This window comes from Ambystoma mexicanum, chromosome 9, assembly GCF_040938575.1.
Source record: "Ambystoma mexicanum isolate Mex_15411 chromosome 9, UKY_AmexF1_1, whole genome shotgun sequence".
In the NCBI taxonomy this organism is placed as follows: Eukaryota; Metazoa; Chordata; class Amphibia; order Caudata; family Ambystomatidae; genus Ambystoma; species Ambystoma mexicanum.
In genome coordinates, this window is record NC_090931.1 from 677,665,832 (window position 1) to 677,687,245 (window position 21,414).

At 47.1% G+C, this 21,414-nt stretch overlaps 1 protein-coding gene across 3 annotated transcripts in view; it reads left to right on the top strand.

Annotated features, from left to right (window-relative positions):
- NBEAL1 (neurobeachin like 1) overlaps positions 1–21,414 on the top strand; it is a 2,018,929-nt gene that overhangs the window by 1,611,740 nt on the left and 385,775 nt on the right. The window lies entirely within an intron of this gene.

Sequence of the window (21,414 nt, forward strand, 5' to 3'; positions counted from 1 at the left end):
GTTTATCTTTTAGTTGTAGTCTGAGGGATAGAAGTAGGTTGTGATACAGCAAAACAAAAGGTGATGGCTGGAAGGTTTAAAATTACTCTTAACCACTGGCATTGCTCTGGGAAACCCTCCAGACCATTGTTCTTCTCCTGCCAAGCCATTACAAAAGGGGAATGACCATATGCAAATCAGGATTGGTCCCACCCCAACAGGGGCTGTCCAGCTTAAACTGCTTGGTCACATCCCTTCTGCATGAGACCACAAGCATCCCCAAACATGTTTCGTCCTTGTTGGGCCCCTTCAGTGAGGAGTAGCATGGGTCTCTAAGCCCAGCAGGCACAGAGAAGGAGGCCCCCATTCTATTTGATTTGAAGGGAGGGATCACAAGGAGGAGTGCAGTGCCTGATTGCAGGTTTCTTTTGGGTTGGTAACGGATGGATTTATGTTTAAGGTATTCTGGTCCTGTCTTGTGGAGGGCACGCTTGGTGATGCACATGGCTTTGAAAGTGGCCCTTTGCCCGACAGGAAGCCAGTGGAGGAAACAGAGGGTGGGTGTGATGTGCTCTCTGGAGCCAAGGGCCAGGAGTAGCCAAGCTTCGACCTTTTGAAGCTTTCTGAGTTTATATGCAAGGGTGCCCATGTACAGGGAGTTAGCGTAGTCTATGCGGGAGAGGGTGATAGTCATGATTGCTGTGACTCTTTGAGGGTAGCAGAGGTAAGGGAAGATGTGCTTGAGAATGCAACAGTGTAGATAGAAAGATTTAGACACAGTGTAGATGGGTTGTGAAATTGTCAGGTCAGAGTCTCACAAGTTCTTTACTGCTTTGGAGGCTGTGTGTGGAGGGTCTAGAGAGTGCGACCAAGGGATGGGTTTGGGGAAGAGTGCCTTTTCCTGCAGATCATTATTTCGTTTTTTCCGAGGTTGAGGAGATGGTTGGCCATCATCCATTGGTCGATTTCTGTGAGGCATAAGGCGAGGTCAGGATGGAGGATGGAAGAGGCCTTGGGGATCTTGCAGATGATCTGGGTGTTGTCTGCATAATTGTAGCAGGTTAGACCATGTGAACAAATAAGAGCGGGGAGGGGACTCGAAGGTTGAAGAATAGGGGCGATAGGAAGGCACCCTGTGGAACCCCATTGGTGACAGGGCGGGGATCAAGGTGAAAGAAGGAAGCAGTGTGATTTGTGATCTGTTGGAGAGGAAAGAGGAAATACACATTAGTGCTGCGTCCCTTATGCCGAGCCAGAGGAGTCTGTCCATGAGGAGGATGTGGTTGATGGTGTCAAAGGCTGCCAAGAGGTTGAAGAGGATAAGGCGGCACATCCTTCTGGGACTGCGTGCTTTTGAGGTCCTCTAAGATGGAGACTAGGGGACGATTCAGTTCCTCAGAGGGTCCTGAAGCAGAACTGGACAGGGAGGTGGTTGGATTCAGTGAAGAGGCAAAGCTGGAAGTAGGCAGTTCGGGCAATAGGTTTGGCTAAGAAGCAGGTGTTAAAAATAGTTCTGTAGTTAGCTGGAAGGAGGGGGTCAAGGGAGTTTTTTTTTTTTAAGAGACTTTTGATGTGCGATATCAAAGTATGCTGGGACATTTGCATGAGGTGAGGAAGGAATTAATAATGGCTCTTGGGCTGCCGACTTCACCGTTTGAGGAAAAGTTACATTTGAGGATGGTGGGAGGGCATGGATTTCCCAGGGATCCGGATGGGCGACTGCTAGCATGTAGCTTCAGAAAATCTGTTCGAGAGATGGGAGAGAATGAAGAAAACATATGGCGGGACGCAGGGAGAGTTAGTGGGGTCGGACGGCGATACAGGGGATCGGGGTGGTAGCGCTTCTAGTTTGGCACTGATGGTGTGGTTTCTTTCTACAGAAATGTTGTGGACGTGGTTCGAAAGGGCATCACAGGGTACTTGGGTGTTGAGAGAGGGGGGAATTTTGAGATCACCTTGTGAAGTTCCTTGCTGCTGTTACGAGCAATAGAGATTCTGTTCCAGTAAAAGGTTGTTTTGGCCTTCCAGATTTCTGCCTTATAGGCTTTGATCTGACTGGCATAAGCAGCTCTGTTTTGGGGAGATGGGTTAGCCCTCCATCTGCATTCCAGGGTGGGGTTGAGGGATTCGAGGGTTTTGAGAGATGGGGTGAAATATCTAGGGGATGGGCCTTGTCTGCAGGAGAAAGATCTGGAGGGGGTGGGTGGTTTCAGAGTGTTGGAGAGCCATAGGTCGAAGTAGATGATAGAGGGCAGACCTCCCTGGACTGGCAGATTTGGAAGGGAGGAAAGCAGGAAGTCAGCCAAGTCTGGAGTTACTATGACCTTGTTCCACAGGTGGAAGCGGGTGCATGGTCTGGTGTTAGTTAAGGGGGGGGGGGGATAGGAGACAAAAGTGAGAAGATGATGGCTGCATGGTCCGTCCATATAAGCGGTCAGGGGCGGGGGAGTGGAGATAAGGTTGGAGGAACTGAATATTGCATATAGGGTGTGTCCTGCCATGTGCATGGCACCTGATATCAGTTGGGTCATGTTGAGGTTGTGCGGGGAATCGAACCATACGTTGAGATCTCCTAGCATAGTGATGGAAGGGTGGGCAACCAGGATGGCCGCTAGGGAGTCGCTTCGAGCATTAGTGAAGTTTCTTGTAGCTGGGAGGTCTGTACATGAGTAAGAAGCTGTGGGTAAAAGAGGGGTTGATGAGAAATGTTACTAGGAGAGATTAGCAGTCTGCATTGCAGACATGTTCCTCAGAGTATGAGATGGTCTGGTGTGATTTTTGGAGGATGGCGATCCCGCCTGCTCTGCCGGTTCTGTTTTTTGCGCGAATAGTGTGTAACCTGCAGGGAATGCAATTTGTGCAATGGGTCAGAAGTCATCAGAGAACCAGGTTTCATTGATGACCAGTATATTTGGACTTTCAGAGGAAATAAAGTAGTATATGTTGTTTCAATTTTTGGCAACAGCTCTTGCGTTAATTAGGATGCATGAGATATCGTTGGAACGTCGTTAGTTGATGGCCCCGGAGAGGCGAGCAGCGGTCTGGGTGGTGAGGGAGGGAAGGGGTGGGGATACCCCTGGTGGAGGCCCCGCAGGTGGGTACGGTGTGAATAAGGGAGAGGATATGGAGGGGGCTGGAGGTAGGAGGGGAGCAGTTGTTAGGGAAAGGTGGGGAGTCTCTGTTGTTAGGGGGGACTCGAGCATTTTTGAGTGTGTGAAAAGAGCGCTCATGATGTACAAGTCCTAGGAGGGAGGTCTGGTGTGGTGGAGGGAAAGTGTGAGAGGGAATTACAAGTGCAGAGTCAGGGGTGGGAAGGGGGGGCTGAAGAAAGTGCAGGACGGGCACTAGGGTCACCGAGAGGGGTTGTTGATGGATGGAGGTGGAAAAGAAGGGTTGGGTGAGTTGAGTGAGGTCGTAATGGTGTAAGTGAGGGGTGCAGTCATGGATATGGGGGAAGATAGGGTGAGTTGTGCAGACATGAGGGTCCAGATGTTTCAGATTCTGTGTTTAAGTGCGTGAGGGTTGTGTGGGGGTTGGTGGGGTGGCCTAGGAGGGAGTATTTGCGAGGGAAGCTCTAGAGGTGCTTAGAGATGCAAAGACTGAAGAAGGATGGGTTTGGGGTAAGGGAGGCTGCAAAGGTGAGAGAGGGCTGTATGGGAAGGTTTGGGCGAAGGTCTGTTGCGAGGTGGCAAGGGAAGTGACTGGGGGGAGAGAACTTCCCAGAGGGCTGGATGTGTGGAGGGTGAAATGGTGGAGGAGGTAGGCAGAGGGAGAGGCTGAGTTTATGGAGCTCAAGGATCACTGCCCTGTTCTGTCAGGCAGCACTCTAAAACATTTTTGTTTGATGTAGGTTTTGGAGCAAACCTGGACCTCTATGATACCCCCCAACATGTGTGTGTTATTTTGATCCTGTGAGAACTTTTGGAGGTAAGTAAAGCCTTTTTGCTTCACTTACCTTGCTTCGCTCATCTATTTTGGGGGCACTGATCAGTCCCTATAGATTTCAGTGCAGGGGGACTCTGTCCCCCATTATGAAGTTCCTTGTTTGTTTTACACTGCACACACACCTTACAGTGAGGTGCGGTAGGTGTACTTTGTACCATCCATCTTTGGTTTGATGTAACATTCTATTACTCACATGATGTGTCCAGGATGAGCTGTTGACAAGATATTTTTCTCCTTTTTTTTTTTACATTTATCTTGTGTACTTTTGCTTTTGACTAGATAATGCATTTTAGAGTACCACATATTCTAAAATGGCCATGCCATGGGATTTCGCATTGTCCTTTAGCCATCTTGGCTTTTGGGCTTTTGCCTGCCTTCTCAGGATGGGATATACCAGACTTGGTAGGCCCTGCCTTTCCCGCGCTGTGTTTGGATGGGAGGGTTGGGACTGTCTGGTCCCAGACCACATCCTGCCAAAGTGTGTCTGTTTCTGGGAATATACCTTTGCCGGAGGCTATCCATGATTGCAAACTCCCTGCCAGTTTGAATGCTGCAGATCCTTGCTATTGGTGTGCTGGGGGCCGACTCCAACTCAAATTTATGGTGAGCGGGGGAGTCCTGCAGCCATCATTCAGATCATCGTTGGAGCCAAGACTCCGTCAAAGAAGAAGTGGATCATCCCGCTGAAGCCACGTGGATCCTTGTTGCGGCCAATCAGCATCACCTCCAGTAAAGTCCCAGCAAAGCCCTGTTTCTTTCTAACGTGACCTATTGAGAGATTAAGTGTGTTTTGTGTGTGCTTAACTGAACCCTTTACCACCGCACACACTCCCAAGTCTAAGCCTTGCTGCTCAGGCACACTACCTTGATAGAATTTGGATAGACAGTGTCTTCTCCTGTTCACCAGAAGAGGGTGGCCTCTTAGAAACTATCCACAGGGCTTATATGTTCTGAAAATCCATCTGAACACTTTTCAATCTCTGAGTATGGAGGAAAGGGATTGATAGAAGTTAGTAAGAACAAGAAATTGCTTACCTTTAGTCCCCTTTACTCTATCCAAATCCTGCCGCCCCCACCATCCCTACTAAAACATAGCTATATGCCATGTTGGGCGATGTAAAAGGACTGTTCGGAGAAGCCCACAGACATGATCAGTGGGGAATAAACCAATCCTGGGTGCCTCCATTCGCGGGTCCTTGATTTCTTTGATAAGAGGATTGCTGTGCAAAATGCATTTAGTTATGCGGCTGACATCCCATGAGTATAGATGGAAGGGGACAATGGGCTAGAAATAGAGTAATCCCTACAGTAAGTACCTTGTTCTTATTTTTCCCTAGACTTAATCTGATATGATATGATAAGTTATTTATAACGCGCCTGTACACAAGTGTTTCTAGGCACGACAAGACAAGGTGGGGGAAACAGAAGGAGAACAAACAACGATCTTACTAGTCCTTGTGTCATTCAGATCACGCAAGTGCAGGGGAGAGGGGTGGACGGTAAGAAGAGCAGGTGACTCAATAAGTGCTGCCAGAGAGTGGCTCTCAAGTGCAAAGAGAAGAGATTGCAGATACAGACCCTTTAGTGCTGAGGGAGCCCCGGAGGCAGTGCGAGGGCAACTGGACATGCAGGAGCCTGGGACTGAGTTCTCGGGTGGCTAGGTGACTAGTGTGCGGAGCTATCGGGGACATTAGCAGGGGAGAGGAGGAGAGGAAGACAGAAAACGGGAGCGAAAAGGAAGGTCTTGAGTTGCTTCCGGAACAAGAGGTGGTTCTGCTCAAGTTTGAGAGAGGCAGGAGGCTGTTCCAGAGGGAGGCCCTAGCCGAGGAAAGGGCTCTGCCCCCCATCTGTGCTTGGAAAAGCATCTGACCCTCAGAGAATTGGAGGGGGATGAGCAGAGAGCTCGAGAAGAAAGATGGTTAGGAAGAGAAAGTTGGAGGTAGTGCCGTCCTAGGCCCCAGAAAGCCTTGTGGACAATGCAAAGGGTCTTAAATTTGATCCTTGCAGCCACAAGGAGCCAGTGCAGAGGAGGGAGGGAGAGAGGGAAAGAGGGAGAGAGAGAGGGAGTGAGAGAGAGGGAGAGAGAGAGAAGGAGAGGAAATATATCTCTGTCTTACTGGCATTAAGGCAGAGCTCATTGGCTGCACACCATTCCTGAATTGCGGCTGGACAGTCTGGTATGAGGGAAGCCAGAAGGAGAGCTGTGTGTCATCCTCATAACACTGAAAGTTAGAACAGAATGTAGCGATGCAGTGGGCCAGAGGTGCCAGTTTGTGGTTGAATAGCCGGGGAGAAAAGTTAGACTCCTGGGGAACACCACAAATAGAGAGAGAAGAGAGGAAAGACCCCATTTGTGCTGAGAAACCTTTGCACAATCTGAAAATTAATCGTTGTCATATCATACCGTGGTAGAACCAAAGAATGTCCTCATGCATCTAATTTTGTCACCAATTGTCAGTACTCACCAATAGAATTGGATCCTCGACTAGGTTGATTTAAGGCAGCAGTATAACTTGGACTAGGAGGTCCAAGTCTCCTCACAGAGGGTGACCTTTCTAATGATATAACTCTGTTTGTTGATTAAACAAAGCTGAGGAGTAGATCAGTTGAAAGAGTGATATAAGAACCAACACAACTGGGTGTACGCCAAGCTGTAAGAGAAGGGCAGGTTTTAGTGGTGGTTCCCTGACGTAACTATTAGAGACAACTGACTTAGAAGAGAACTGACCTTGCTAGGTTAGGCGTAGGCGCATCAACTATATTATGGTGGTGGTGTGGAGTTGTTTCCCAGGGTTGATCACTTTCTACAATACCAGACAAGGAAATGATATACAAAGAACTCTTGAGATAGAACGCTGTTTAAAGTAGACCTCTTGCCTACTACACTAAGTGGTGCCAGGAAATGAAGGAAGGTCTCGGAATGGAGTCCAATAATCCAAGGGAAAAAACGAAGTCGGAGGAGGAAGGGAGGTTAGTGGTAGTTAGTGAGGACCTATATTCCTGGGCGGCATGAGGACGCACTACACGATGGGGTGGTGCATACGTGGGTAACAGCAAAGCATCCATAGTTCTGTGCACTGCGTGTAATCCGGATTATTGGTAAGAACCCCCTTTGGTCCCCAAGGAGCAGAATATGCAAGCAGTAGAGAAACCAACTCACTAAGCAGAGAAATCAGGGATTGGCTGCAAGTCAGGTTAATTACCAGGCAAGAAGTAACGGTACCAAATCGCAAGACAGAGGTAGTCTGGGAAGGGAAGTGGGTATGGTCATATACCAGGCAGACAGCAGCGGTACCAGAGCAGGAGACAGAAGCAGTCCGGGAGAGGAAGCAGATCGGGTCAAACACCAGGCGAGCAGCGGAGGAACAAAATCGCAAACCAAAAGCAGTCCGGGGCTGAGAAAAGCTGAGTCGAAGACCTGGATACAAGGTAGTTGCAAGCGAATACTAACTTCAATCAGAAGCACTGAAGCGTACGGCTGGTTGAGTTTTATTGGATGCTAATAGCCGACTCTTACGAGAGGGAGCCGAACGATCGGTCACATGCAGTGTTGCCAACACCTCAGTGTGGAAAGTAGCTATTGGCTGCCCTAAAAGTAGCAGATGACATCATGGCCTAATTTGCATAATTGCCTACTTTGACTGCACATGCGCTGTTTGAAAGCAGACCCAGTCTCCTGTTCAAGAACGCATCTGCACAATATTGGGAAACGTCAAACATGGAGAATTGCATTTATCTATTGACTAGCATTGTGTTTTTGCATTACACTGGCGAATGACAACACTTTTTTTTATTGGTTTGGAAACTTGCATAAATGACGCAAGTCTCCAAACGAATAAATAAAAGTAGCTAGATTTCTCGCTAAATATAGCGAGAAAGTCGCCAAGTTGGTAACACTGATCACATGATTGAAAGTGACCATAGGCGGTGCTGCAGTGGAACGCAGCGGTGCTGCGTGAGAATTGTATACCTTGCTTGCCCCCATTTACCACAGCATCCTCCAACCCTGTGTAAAGGAAAAAGCATGTGAAGGAAAAACACGGACTAGGCGCCCCCGCCACGGGTAACCCATGTGTAGAGAACGCCTTCCTCAGGGCGGAACTGTGACACCAATGGTGGAATAGCTCCAGACACCAAGCCTGATTTCTCTAGGCTCCTTTTCCATGTGTAATAGCATGGTAGGCTTACAAATGATGGCCTGGTGGGTTGCCAAGAGCGTGCCAGATGTTGTCATTAAATCAAAACATACCAGCCATCATTCTTTAGTTTTGGAATAGCTTAAGGCAAACAAGCTTCCAATTTCTTCTTAGATAGTTTTCATGCCATTATAGATGCCAGAAAGAAACAGATCCCATTGCCCGTGGGCACCACTGCACAGTATACCAGAGCAAGCATCTTTGACTTTAAGATGCAGGACGCAATTAAATCTGATGTACAGATCTGAAAAGGGGGGGTTGCTCTTTATGCATCAAGAAAGCACTGTCTGAAGGACTCTGTTAAACCTTCTCAATTAAAAGCATCAACTCACTAAGTACTGCCACCTCCTCTTTATAATCGTTTTGGCAATTACTTCCTTTTACTTTGGACAAGGTTGGAGAGCCATACCACAGAATAAGGAAATATTGTTTCTGTGAAAATCCTGCTTTGTAAACTTCATCCAAAGGCTCTTTTATATTACAGAAACCTACTCTCTATTTTCTCTCTAGCCTTGTCTGCATATCTCCTGTCTTTCCTGCAAGAAAGTATCTCTAATATTTCCACCAAATGCAAGCAGTAAGTGATCTTGAAAAAATTATTTATTGGGATAATGTATAGATCATTTGCCCGCTTTCAAGACCGTGTAGGACCTGTATTTAGGGATTTCCACCACGCTCAACCCAAACATTAGCAGATGAGTTATCAAATTTTTTCCATGAAAATAATCACCAACATTTAGATCACCTGAAACAACCAACACAAATTCAAAGCCTCTTCCACTAGACATGCCAGACACTACCTTTTCTTTATTCTTTGCCATCACAGAACAGGAACTGATGAGTATTATCAACAGTATAAAGGTGTCCGCGGCAGCAAGCCACACCTTCTCTGACAGTTTCATGAAGGTCTCCCTACACGGCCAAAACAAATAAATCTGGATTCTATATAGAAAGACAAACACAAATCACACAGACATATCTTACTATTGCCTGATAGCTAACCTCCCGACTGAAAACGATTGCACCCCTTCTATTCCACCAAACAGGCAAGCCCACACCCTGCTTTCTGACAGCCAATCATCTTGATTTAGACCAACTAGGAGCAGAGAATCCATATACAGACCATGAGTTATAAGCTACTCAATTATTTAGATGAAAACAAGCCAGCTACCCTAATCGTACTCGTCCCATCCATTGAATATCATTTAAGTCGAACATGACACCTTATAACATTGATGACGCTATCTCAGTGGTTGACCTTCTTCCTAAAAGATCACTCTGTCCAAGTGAGAATAAGTTGCCTCCTAGCAGACCCACTACTTTCACCTTAGGGAGTCACACAACATGTTGTACTATCCCTTGGTTATACAATACATAGCCAGCTTCCAGATGCCTTTAGCGCTTGTTGCAGACGATTCACAAATATTAATGAAAAGATCCAATTCACATTCATGAGATTATATACTGCCTGAGCAGAAACCAGGAATGTATGGGGGTATCCACATTCTCTGATTGACTCAGTCAAAAATTGAAATATTTATTGTTGAGGAAATATTCCTTTTTGCAGCTTTCCCATCTCTTTCAATTGAATCCCCAGCATATCTGCAGACTGTTTTTGCGATCCTGCGCTGATTTGTGCTTGTGTGGCTTTTTTCAACTTCACCTTTTGCCTGTTTAGTTATTGTTTGGGGGGCACGGGTCAATCCTTAAGACTGCCGTGTCAAAGGGGGGCAGTGCCCTCATTTATGTCAGTTGCAAAGTATTACTACATCCCATACCAAATAGTAATGCAGCAGAAGACTTTTCCTCCTTATTTTTCTTGTGGATATTTTCAACACCTAGTTGAGCCCAAACAGGCTGATAACATTGCATACTTGCCAACCCTACCGATTCAGGCGGTAGGTTCTTGTTTTTTAAGCAGTGCTACCACCTAGCGATATTCCTGTCAAAACCTACCGATTTATATACCTGGCTGGCTGAGGCCCAGAGCAGCATCCGCCAAGGTGGGCGTAATAATGGCCCATTCATTTTGATTGATGCACTGGCTGGCGTGAAACAGGCAGTCTGCCCTGCGCACCCTGAGTAAGGTCCAGGCAGTGTCCGAGCAACAACGTGACAGTGTCTGCCAGCATCCCGTGCCTCTCACAAAAGAATTCTTCTGAACTTCTCTCCAATCTCTGAGCACCAGGCATGGTAAATTACTTTGTGTTTGTTTACCAACATCAGGGCAGTGTCATGTACAATTAACAAAGTGGAGGCAAAATCCCACAACTTCACACAGTCCATTACTTGTTAACTTTTGAATAAAAACACTTGCATAAGGAAATAGAGTTGTTTCCAGAGTGTGTTTCTATGTCTTGAAAGGGTTTCTCTTGCTCCATCTCTTATTACGTTGTCCCTTTTCTCTTCCATTCTCTCCCTGCTACTGGCAGCTTTTGAGGGCAGTTATAAATACTTGCATCTTTTACAACTCTTAAAGCGCCCAGATAACAGTTGATTGGATCAATGTACGGATATGTTTAATTTCATTCGTAAGTGGTCTAAGCAAGAAAGAGTGTATTGCCTTTCAGCTTCCCTCCGTAAGATCACTAGTGCGTAGTGTATGACTGAACTCCTGAACTTCCCAATGCAGTCTGGCCCTTCGGCTTCATGTCTCTGCGCCCGGGCAAGAGGGTGCGTGTGAGAGTCCCACACAGGAAAGGAGAAAACAAGACAGAGCCATGTGAGAGAGAGAAACCGAGAAATTTACAAGCGGGAACTCGAGAATAATTGCATATTTATTTCTTTTGTTGTATTCTGTTTGACAGTTATAATTGTCACCGCACTGCGGACCGCTGATTATATCCTCAACATTCAGTATTTCTATTCATAAGTGATCTGAGCACAGTGCGCATGCGCCTCAGCCATGCATTTTTTCAGCCCTCAGCAGAAGAAACTCTCACATTCCTATCTCTTTCATTGTGGTGCACAACCAGTTTCTGTTCAATACACAATCAAGAAAAGTGTGCACATTCAAGCATTACATGGCCACATTTAGAGGAAAATTATTAGAAGGAACATTTCCGGCCAACCACTCAAAAAGCCTGCATTCCATTGGCTGCCTTTAAGCTTATCTTTACTTTCTGGGGTACCCACTCCAATCCTGCCACTCTTTCCCACCCTTTAAGCCCAGTTTAACTTTCTGGGTTGCCCACTCTAATCCTGCCACTCCTTCCCATTCTGTAAGCCCAGCTTAATTTCCTGGGTTGCCCACTGTAATCCTGCCACTCTTTCCCACCCTGTGGGGAGCCCTTGCGGCCGTCACTTCCCTTGGGGTATAGTGTTATCAACTGGTTGACTTTTCACACTAATTCCTCCACAGCAGGCACTTGCTGACATGGAAGGATGTATAGCTTTTCTGTGGGTATTTCATGTTTCTGCTCCCTGCTGGCTGGTCATCTCGTGATAATCGGCAGTTAATCACCCCCAGCTGTATATCTTTGTCTCCATTGTAATGTATGCACCTCACAGATGCCTGTTTTCCACTCTACGCAAGGGGGCGGGGGTACCCAACTATTATGTTGAACTTTACTGTGATCTTGTCAAGGCTATATGTTACATGAGGTCATTTCCTGTGATGATATAAGGTCAAACTTCACCTGACATTTACTGTGATTTCATGCCCTGACATTTCATTGTGTCAAATTGATGTGACATAATTTCCAATGATGTCATCATTATGCTAATGACTATTTTTGAATCCAAGATTCCTACAGATTTTTGGTCATAGATGTTGGCATGTATGACATTGTTAGCTTATTTTGACCATTATTTGGTGTACTTTTGTGCCCAAATAGATTTTCCCCAAAAGGCAGCCTTTGTGAAATATGGTACTCAATGGTTGACCATGTAATTTAAGAGTTGTCTTTGTGCTTCATTGTTCTGGTGGATGTTTTCCTCCTGTGGAGAGGAAGGACATTGATAGATATATAGTCATTCTTCTTCAATGTCCCTCGTCCGAGCACAGAAATGCAACCATTTATTTGCGTGAAATGGGGTTAATCTTAGTGGGGGGCTGTAGGCAGCCCCACTGCTCAAAAACAAACCTTGTATGAGTCTTGGCTGTACATGCGCTGGCTACCGTGAGAAACCAGAAGGTCTCTCACCCACTATTCCCCAGGGATTCGTCATCCAGGTGGGCAGCATACGGCCATTGCTTTTGGATCCAGTTCCTGGGGCTGGACCAGTGTGGGAGGATCACCTGGGTGAGGATTCTTGTGGGAGTGGGACGCCGCATGGTGAGACGCGGTATCCCCTTCCTTGTAACACCTTTACCTCATCCTACCCATTAGGATATTTAGGAACTCTATCCCGTACCCATTTTACAGCACAAACACTTTCTCATGGACAGCTTGTCTGATGTGTCCCAATACAATGGTCAGGTGAGGTCAGGCAATTACTGACCATCATGCACACCTGACTTCCATTACACTTCCCCACATATATAAAAGGCGGAGCACGAGAGCACACTCTGAGCGAGGCAAAGCACACGAGGAAACAGCAGTTTTGAGATGGCAGCTGAGCAAGAGAGGAAAGAAGGCAAAACCGAAGTAGATCGCAAGGAGGGAAATTCCCTTGATCTTTTCGACAAGGAACCATTACTTTCCTGAAACCTCAAAAATAGAAAGCGTAAGACCAGGAAACCAGGCTGAAGAATCCTGCATTGTGTGTCAGAGATACCCGGGGCCCTCCTGCATTAGTAATCAAGGCGGGGAGAATCACCAGCTGCAGTGGTACCGTCCTTGGCTCCAAGAACAAAGCAGCATCAGTGAAATCAACACAGCCGGTGAGTTGGGCTGACTGATACAAGACCAGTCTGTGTTGAAACCAAGGTTACATGCAGCAACATTGTATGGCGAGCACTGGAACAAACGTTAAAATGCGTGTGATAAGAGACGCATGTGACGTTAAACTGGTGATGAGTGATTGAACTTTAAAGCAAGCTATGATACCTTTGACAGATTGGTCCTGCGCAATGTGGGTGCTCAATCGAAGGGCTCAGTATGGTATCCAGCTGAAAAGTGATAACAGTAGATACATTCGTTCCGAGCCCGGCATAGGGAGACCAATTGAAAGAGAATGAATAAATGTGAATCGAAGCAAACTCCTGCGCACAGTCGAAAGTCTTAAATTTTGATGAAATAGAGAAAGTGTGGAAAAGTACATGATTTTGGTCCGAGCCCGGTAGAGGGAGATCAATTGAAGATTTTCTGTTAAAGTGGGTCTGAGCCCGACAGAGGTGGACTCGGGGTGAACAGTAAATCACCTGAGAAGTTGTATACGTGAAAATCCTGAAAAGAAAGGAACTTTACTGTTTTATCATGTTACATCAGGTCCTCTGAATTGAGAGATTTTGAATGGTGAAGACTTTGGCAGAGAAGGCCCTGATGTTGAAGTTTTGAACTACATCCTCGTGCTAGAGAAGCCAGGGAGTGTGCTAAGCTCTAGTGTGCCGCCTTGTCCCATGCTGAAAATGTGGGGAAGGGAAGCCAAACGGCTTGAATATCCTGACATATCATTTCTTGAACACTTTTCTTTTGCCTAACATTGTTTCCCACGCTATTTGTATTTAGAAGTAAGGATTGGCAATAGGTTTATTAGTATAGGCCCTTTTATTTTGCCAAGACACCACTAGGACTGCGTTACTATTATTTGATGGTCGTAGCTTGCTCTCATATTTAGATCTAGGTTTAGATCAGCATTTTTCAAACCCAATTGAAGTTCAATAAACACTGTGATCACTTGTGTCTGTTTTACTGTTTGATACCATGCCTTCCTTACACTACCCATGATTTGAAAGTTGGTCAGAAGTATATGATAGGATATGATATGGCATTTATAACGCGCCTATACACAAGTGTTTCAAGGTGTGACAAGGCAAGAGAGGGGACACAGAGGGGAGTCAGCGATCCTACTAGGCCAGGTGACATTGAGATTGTGCAAGTGCAGGGGAGGGTGGGAGTGAGAGGGAAGGGGAGGAAGCAGTGTAGTGCATGGGATTACAGTGAAATAAATAAAGACAATGAATAATTAATAGAAGTGCAGTCAGCTGGAGGCAAGTGCGAGGGGTAAGTGCAGACATCAGAAGTCAAGTGCGAGTAGGGGCTGTAGGGATACAGAAACAGTCCCAGAGGGAAAGGGTTGCCAGGGGGGCAGTGCGGTGTGCAGCTTGCGGGGAGGGGTCCTTTGGGCCAGAGATCAGAGGGTAGCCAGGTAACCAGTGCATTATCAGATTCAGCAGGGGAGAGGAGGAGAGAAAGCAGAAGCAAAGAGGAAGTTCTTAAGGTGCTTCCGGAACCAGAGATGGTTCTTCTCAAGTTTCAGTGAGGCAGGGAGGCTGTTCCAGAGGGAGGCCCCAGCAGAAGAAAGAGATCTATCACCAACTCGCTGCTTGGAGAAGCGGCTTACCCTGAGGGAGTTGGAGGCGGATGAGGGAAGAGCTTGAGAATGAAGATATTTAGGAAGAGAGCGTTGAAGGTATTGAGGCCCCAAGCCCCAGAAGGCCTTGTGGAGAATGCAGAGGGTTTTGAACTTAATCCTCGCCATCACTGGGAGCCAGTGCAAAGATTTCAGTCCTGGAGAGATACTATCCCTGGGCTTCAGGACAAGTCTTGCAGTCCTGTTTTGGATGAGTTGCAGAGGGTGTAGAGAAGAGGCAAGCAGATTTAGAAAGAGGCTGTTGTAGTAGTGCAGCCTAGCGAGAACCAGATCTCTGGGGACAGTGAGCTTCTGGGGGAAGGAGAGGAAAGGAGGAATACCTCTGAGGAGGTGCAGCTGGTAGTGTGACTTCTTAGAGACGTCAGAGATATGAGGAGAGAAGGAAAGGGTGGAGTTGAAGATGACACTGATGTTTTTAGCCTCACAGGTGGGAGCAAGAAGAGGGCCAAGAGAGGCCGGACAGAGAGTGACCGGAAAGGAGGGAGCAGGTGTGCCGATGAGGAGAATCTCAGTCTTACTGGCATTAAGGCAGAGATTATTGGCGGCACACCACTCCTGGGTGGCAGACAGTCAGAGAGGAGAGAAGGAGAAGAGGTGGCAGACGCGAGCCTGGAAATGAGTTGAGTGTCATCTGCATAACACTGAAAGTTGGGGCAGAGAGCAGCAAGGCGGTGAGAAAGAAGTGCCAGGTATTGGTTGAACAACTAGGGAGAGAGGTTAGACCCCTGGGGAATAGCACAGGTAGAGATAAAGATAGAGGAGAGAAAGGACCCAAGTTGGACCTGGGAGGGTCAATCGGAGAGGAAGGAGGTTAGCCAAGCCAGGGCCTGATCGGTGATGCCCAGGTAATCACGGAGACGGTTGAGCAGGATGGCATGGTTGACCATTTCAAAGGCAGAAGAGAGATCAAGTAAGATGAGGACACAGGGGGTGTTGGAATCAAGGTTGGAGAGCAGGTCTTCACAGATGTTCAGGAGAGCAGTTTCCGTGCTTTAGGCAGCTCTAAAGCCAGACTGGTGGTCATGGAGCCAACCTGCAGATTCAGAGTGAAGAATAAGCTGGGAGATGGCCAGCTTTTCCAGGAGTTTGCCTAGGAAAGGAGTGATGGAGATTGGATGATAATTAGCTAGGCAGGAAGAGTCGGCAGAAGGTTTCTTAAGAAGAGGGTGTACACGGGAGTGGTTCAGGGGGGAGGGGAAGACTCTAGTGGCGAAGGAGTGGTTGCAGAAATCAGCCAGAGCAGGAGCCAGAGTGCCAATGTGGTCCTTGATGGTTCTGGAGGAACAGGGGTGAACCGGCATTGATGAGACTTTCATAGATCAGACTTGTCTATAAAACTTGTCTGAAGAGAACAGGTGAAAGGTAGAGAAGGAGGGAGGAGAGGTGGCCGAATTAGGGCCAGAGGAAGAGCAGGGAGTAGAGGGAGGAGGGGGAGAGGAAGAGAGAGAGGACAGGATGTCCTGAGTTTTAGAAATGAAATGAGAAGCCAGGGCTGTGCAGAGGGCCTCGAAGGGGACAGGAGAGGTAGAGACTGCAGCAGGATTGGCCAGCTCCTTGCATATTTTAAAGAGTTCGGCCGAGTTGTTAGATGCCGCAGAGACGCGGGCTTAGATGTGGGCTCTCTTCTTGGTGCAGACAGAGAGCAGGGATTGCCTTTGGAGCAGGCGACAGGCCAGTTTGTCAGAGGATGTACTGGAAGCACGCCATTTCCTTTCAGCCACCCTGCACTTGCATTGAAGGGTGACGAGGTCTGAGTCGTACCAAGAGTTGCACTTGGCTTTGGGCTTCAAGCGGATCCTCATGACAGGGGCAAGAATATCGAGAGTATCTGATATAGCAGGGTGAAGCATGGAAAGGGCTGTGTCAAGGTGTGAGTCAGCCAAGGGGGGAGGAGCGGGTGAGAAAGTGGTGGCGAAAGCCTCCACTGACACACGCTTCATGGGTCGGATGACCGAGAAGGTAAGTGGCAGTGCTAGAGTTGGTTTGGCCTGAGGGGTAGAGAGGGTGAGATGGGAGGAAAGGAGAAAGTGATCACTCCAGGAGAGAGGAGTGGTGAGAGGGATTGAAAGGGGAAGGTCTGAAGAGATCAGAACACCCAGAGTGTGCAGAGGTCGCAAAAGAGTCCAGAGGAAGGACAGTAAGCATCCAGGTGGATGTTAGTCTCTGAGGAGGAGGAGTTGAGTGGTTGAGAACAGGGGGGACGAGGAGAGGTCCGCCCACTGAGAGAGGAAAGAGGAGATCTGACCAGGTGGCCGATAGATGGTAGCCACAGTGAAGGAATGGGCAGGAGAGAGAGAGAGATAGAGAGTCTGCAGATGAGGCATTCAAAAGAGGAGTAGGCCTGCATAGGAATGACAGAGGCAGGAATCCACTCTCGGAAGATCAGGGCTACACCCTTTCCGGAACGGTTGGATCTGGGCGCGGAGAGGATCTTGTAACCATCAGTAGTGTCCAAGCTTGTGAAAAGAGCAGGCCATGAACCATGTCTCAGTGAGACCGAGGACATCGAGGTCAAGTTCCTCCATGATGCGGCAGATGTCAGAGGAGTCATTTGAGAGCTGAGCCAGAGTTTAGAGTGGCTATATGGAGAAGGTTGCCATCTTTGAAAGACTTCCGGGGAGAGGTACATATCAGAGGTACACCCTGCGGAGGTGTAGAAGCAGCCCAACGGGATGTGGGGGGTGCAGAAGAGGAGAGGGCAAGGTAGTCAAGGAGGAGACAGCAGGGGGAGGCAAGGAAGCTGCGGAGTGCAGATAAGGGACAGCAGGAGAATAAAGGAAATTGATGAGGCGCGGGAAGCGTGTATCAGAGGAGAAGGTTGGCTTGATGGCCTTGGACCAAGACAGTACCATTCAAGTAAACATTAATGATGGCCTTCGAGGAGTGGAAGGAGTTCAAGAGGGCCTCCCACTGGGTGCCCCCATTAATGTGACAGGAGGAGAATGGAGAGAGCATAGAGACCATATGTATAGTCCATAGGTCCGGCGAGGGAACAACAAAGAGGATGTCGGTGAAATTCTGCCTGGAGGAGGCACTGGTATAGGTGTCAGTGATAGGGAGGCCTGAGTTGGAGACCAGAATGTCCTTTTTAAACTTCATCCTACCAGTTTTAGGGATGAGAGCAGGATAGTCGATAGAGAAGTAGTTCGAAAAGATGGGAGAGACAGAGAGCACCATAGAGTAGGTAGGTAGGGAGAGTAGAGAAGAGGAGGTAGTGGGAAGGGTAGGGGAGTACACTAGGGAATGATACAGGGCAGGGAGCAAGCAGACGAGAGAGAGGGATGAGACAAGTTGACAATTGAACAAGACACAGGTGCTTAGATAGTGGTAGCAGGTTTGCTAGGTGAGTCCGACTAGGAGCACTCGCAGAACGGCACTACTTTCACAATGCAATTTAAAAAAGGAGAAAACAAACCTAAGTTTGAGAGTCCTGAAGTGGGGGGAAAAAGGCCTAGGTTTAAAATGCAATTTTAAATACTTTCACAGTGCAATTTAAATACTTTCAAAATGCAAATTTAAAAACAGGAGAAAACACACCTAAGTTTGCGAGTCTGCTGGATGGACAGATGTGCAGGGTGGGGGTGCGGTTCTATACGTAACCCGGACCACTCCTATCTGGCTAAGGTGCTGCTGGTTGACGTCTGGCCACTGGCTTCCCCTGCGGACACCTGCAGACACATGCTGGAGTCGCCACTAGAGGAGCCGCCCTTTGCCTAGGGGCCCTTAGCCGCAGGGGGCTGCCCTGGGAAGGTGAGTGATGTCCAGTGAACAAGCCAATCACGGGAGGTCTGGGAGGTGGGAGGAGGGTGGGGGAGAGAATAACAGGAACGAGCGGGTGGGGGAAGAACGACACTGAAACGCAGCCCTGGGGGGGACCGCAAAGTTGAATTAAGGGCAAAACAGGGCCCAGGAGGGTCACACAAGCACAGCACTGCCCTGGGTTGCCTAAGGGTGAAAGTCGCAACACAAAGCAAACGCTCAGCCAATCACGGGAGGGGTGGGAGGAGGGTGGGGGCCGGAATAACAGGAAGGAGAGAGTCGGGAAAGAACGTCACTGGAACGCGGCCCTGGGGGGACCACAATGGTATATACCGTTGCAGCTCCTTCCATTGGTGGACAGGTGTCCTGCAGTCCAGGATTTCGTATATCATAAGGGTGCATTTCCCATTCTGCAGTCATCCACTGAAAGAAAGCATACAAAGATGAAGGAGCCTCAAATGGATACCAAAGGACTGTTGATGAAACCACCATTGGCTAGGCCATCCACAGTGCCTCCCCTCCTTGCATTGGTGGGTTTAACCAGTCCCAAGTCCTGCATCAATAAGTTTGTTTTCCTGGAGCGCTGAGGAGGAGTTGTCATGTATCTGCAGCATAGCATCCGAAGTGTGGGCATCTCCTGGTGCTGGGATCTCATGTAGCTTCATGCTGAGATGTGTGCAGTGCATGCTCATTGTGAGCTTATGAACTTGCTGCTCTGCTGACCTCAACTAAAAAGGGGAGTCCTAGTGGAGTCAGTGTCCCCTTGTCGTTCAACCATTTGCCTGTAGATCTTGTGCAGGGACACCAATTAGTTGGCGTGCATCAAGTTTCCTGTGGGTCCCCCAACATGATGGGAGTTCATGCCATTGGCCTTCCTGCAGCTTCAGCCAAATTTAGCTAGGTGGTGGTCCATTTCTGAAAAGTTGCTGATGACAGGAACAGCCAAATTGCTGAATCCAGCTGTGAAAGCTGTCATTCGTAGAATCCTATGCATCTGCAATTCCTGGTCCTCCAACTTAGAAACAGATAGAGGGAGTAGTTGTCCCCAACAGCCCTAACCTACCTGGGGCCATTGATTCTTGTGAATAGGGTTGAGGGCATAAACCCCTACACTGTAGCTACATGGACCTGGCTTTTGTTGATGGAACCTGATTCTGGGCATCCTTTCTGGGGCCCCCAGGAGAGCAGGGATAGGTAGCTGTCCCTTCCCTTTATGGGAAACTTAACTTTATTGCAAATTAATTGTACTAATTATAGTATTGCTACGACTTTGAGCCTCATTGCTTTTCTGTAGGAGAGCTTTGAAATAATTTACAAACGTCCCCGAAGTACCCAAAATCTGGCTACTCACCATAAATGTTGGAACACTTTTCTTAGAATAGGGCTTAAACTCATTAAGCTCAATATTTGAATGTTGGTTTTGCATTATATCGTCGTAAGCCCAAGTTTATTCTTCATAACCCTTCTTAACATTGTTACAATTTTGATATTTAAATTGTGGCGTCTAAAGTTTGTGTATCCCATTTTGAATAGCAAATTGTGTACGGATTGCTTTTATTTACCCTTAAGTATCTTTGACTTAATGTATATGTGCTTTTAAATAGAGTATTGTGATACTTACATGTGTGGGATTAAACTATTTTGTGAAAGTAGTTAGGACTATTGCTACTTTAGGAAATATGAACACAGTTTAGGATGTTTATTGTGGGTTCCAAGGTAAATGACGCACATCACTTATCGTTCCCCTTGGAACCTACAATAAACACCTTAAACGGTGTTCATATAGGCCATACCTACTGTCTTATTTCCTAGCACATCAATAGTCCTAACTACTTTCACAAAAAAGATTTTACCCTCTGACTGACTAAAAGTGAATATCAGTCCTAGTTTGATGACTGCAGCAAGGATACAACAATACTTTGCACACCTAAAATTGATACAGGATGGTGCATAGGCAACATATTCATTTTACCCCCCCAGGATTAAACTATTGCTTGTCAAAGTACTGTTGTTCTTAACAATACTTTACACCAAACTCTTGATCTCCTTAGTCACGTCCTAACTGCTCTTCCTCGTAACCACGAAAGAGTTAAGTTCAGACTTTTTTTGCAAAACCTTTTCAGACCCACTAAGATTGGTTTACCAGAACCCTGCACTAATAGTTCTGAAAAGCATCTTAACAGTTCCCTTCAGCAAAGATCTTATCAATGATCTACACTTCAACTCCCTTCCAATCTTGGGACACTCTAAGTTTCTAACTCACAAGTCTAGAAACATGCACAGCATATTTGACACAAATACGTCCTTCTCCTCATAGATCGAATTAGTGATCAGCAATGTCCTCTGCATATTTCTACGATCTTTCACCTTAAAAGGCAGAATATCATCAGACCCGTTGGGAAGTTCCTCCTTTACCCCTCAAGAGAGCAACACATGTTATTCAAACTGCTGTACACCACTCTAGGTGCTTTCTAGATATATATCAGGATACGGATAGATAGATCTCACCAGTGTTCGGAATAGGTTAGGTTTTGCCAGCAACCAATGAAGACTACGCAACTAACCATGCATGGTTATTCGCTTGTGATGTCTGAAAGATATAGGGCCTCTCAAGGAGCACATATGAGAGTTGTGTTCAATGCAATTGATGCAGGCCTATCTTGGAAGAAGGTCAGTAAACCAGTCAGAAAAAAAGATACATACTTAGGGTCTCTTGTCAGAGGTACAGTTTAGGACTTTCTGTCCCAAGTTAATCTTCCCAAAAGATTCTTTCTTTACCTAGCACCATTAACTCCATTCATAATCTAATAGAATGTGACTTATGGTTAGCTGTGAAAAAGAGCCATGCCACCTAATACTTGCTTGCGCCACCATTTACTGTACTCTTCGTGCCCAATCTATTTTTCCTGTGCTCAAGTGGCAGGTTGGCATGGGGTGCAGTGTAAAGCAGCAAGGAATAAATATCTTTCTGTAATAACCCAAGCTAGTGTCAAGACCTTGAACTAGCAAACTATGGGTGAATTGTTTGCTTCGGTTTTGCTTAATTTGTTATTGTGTG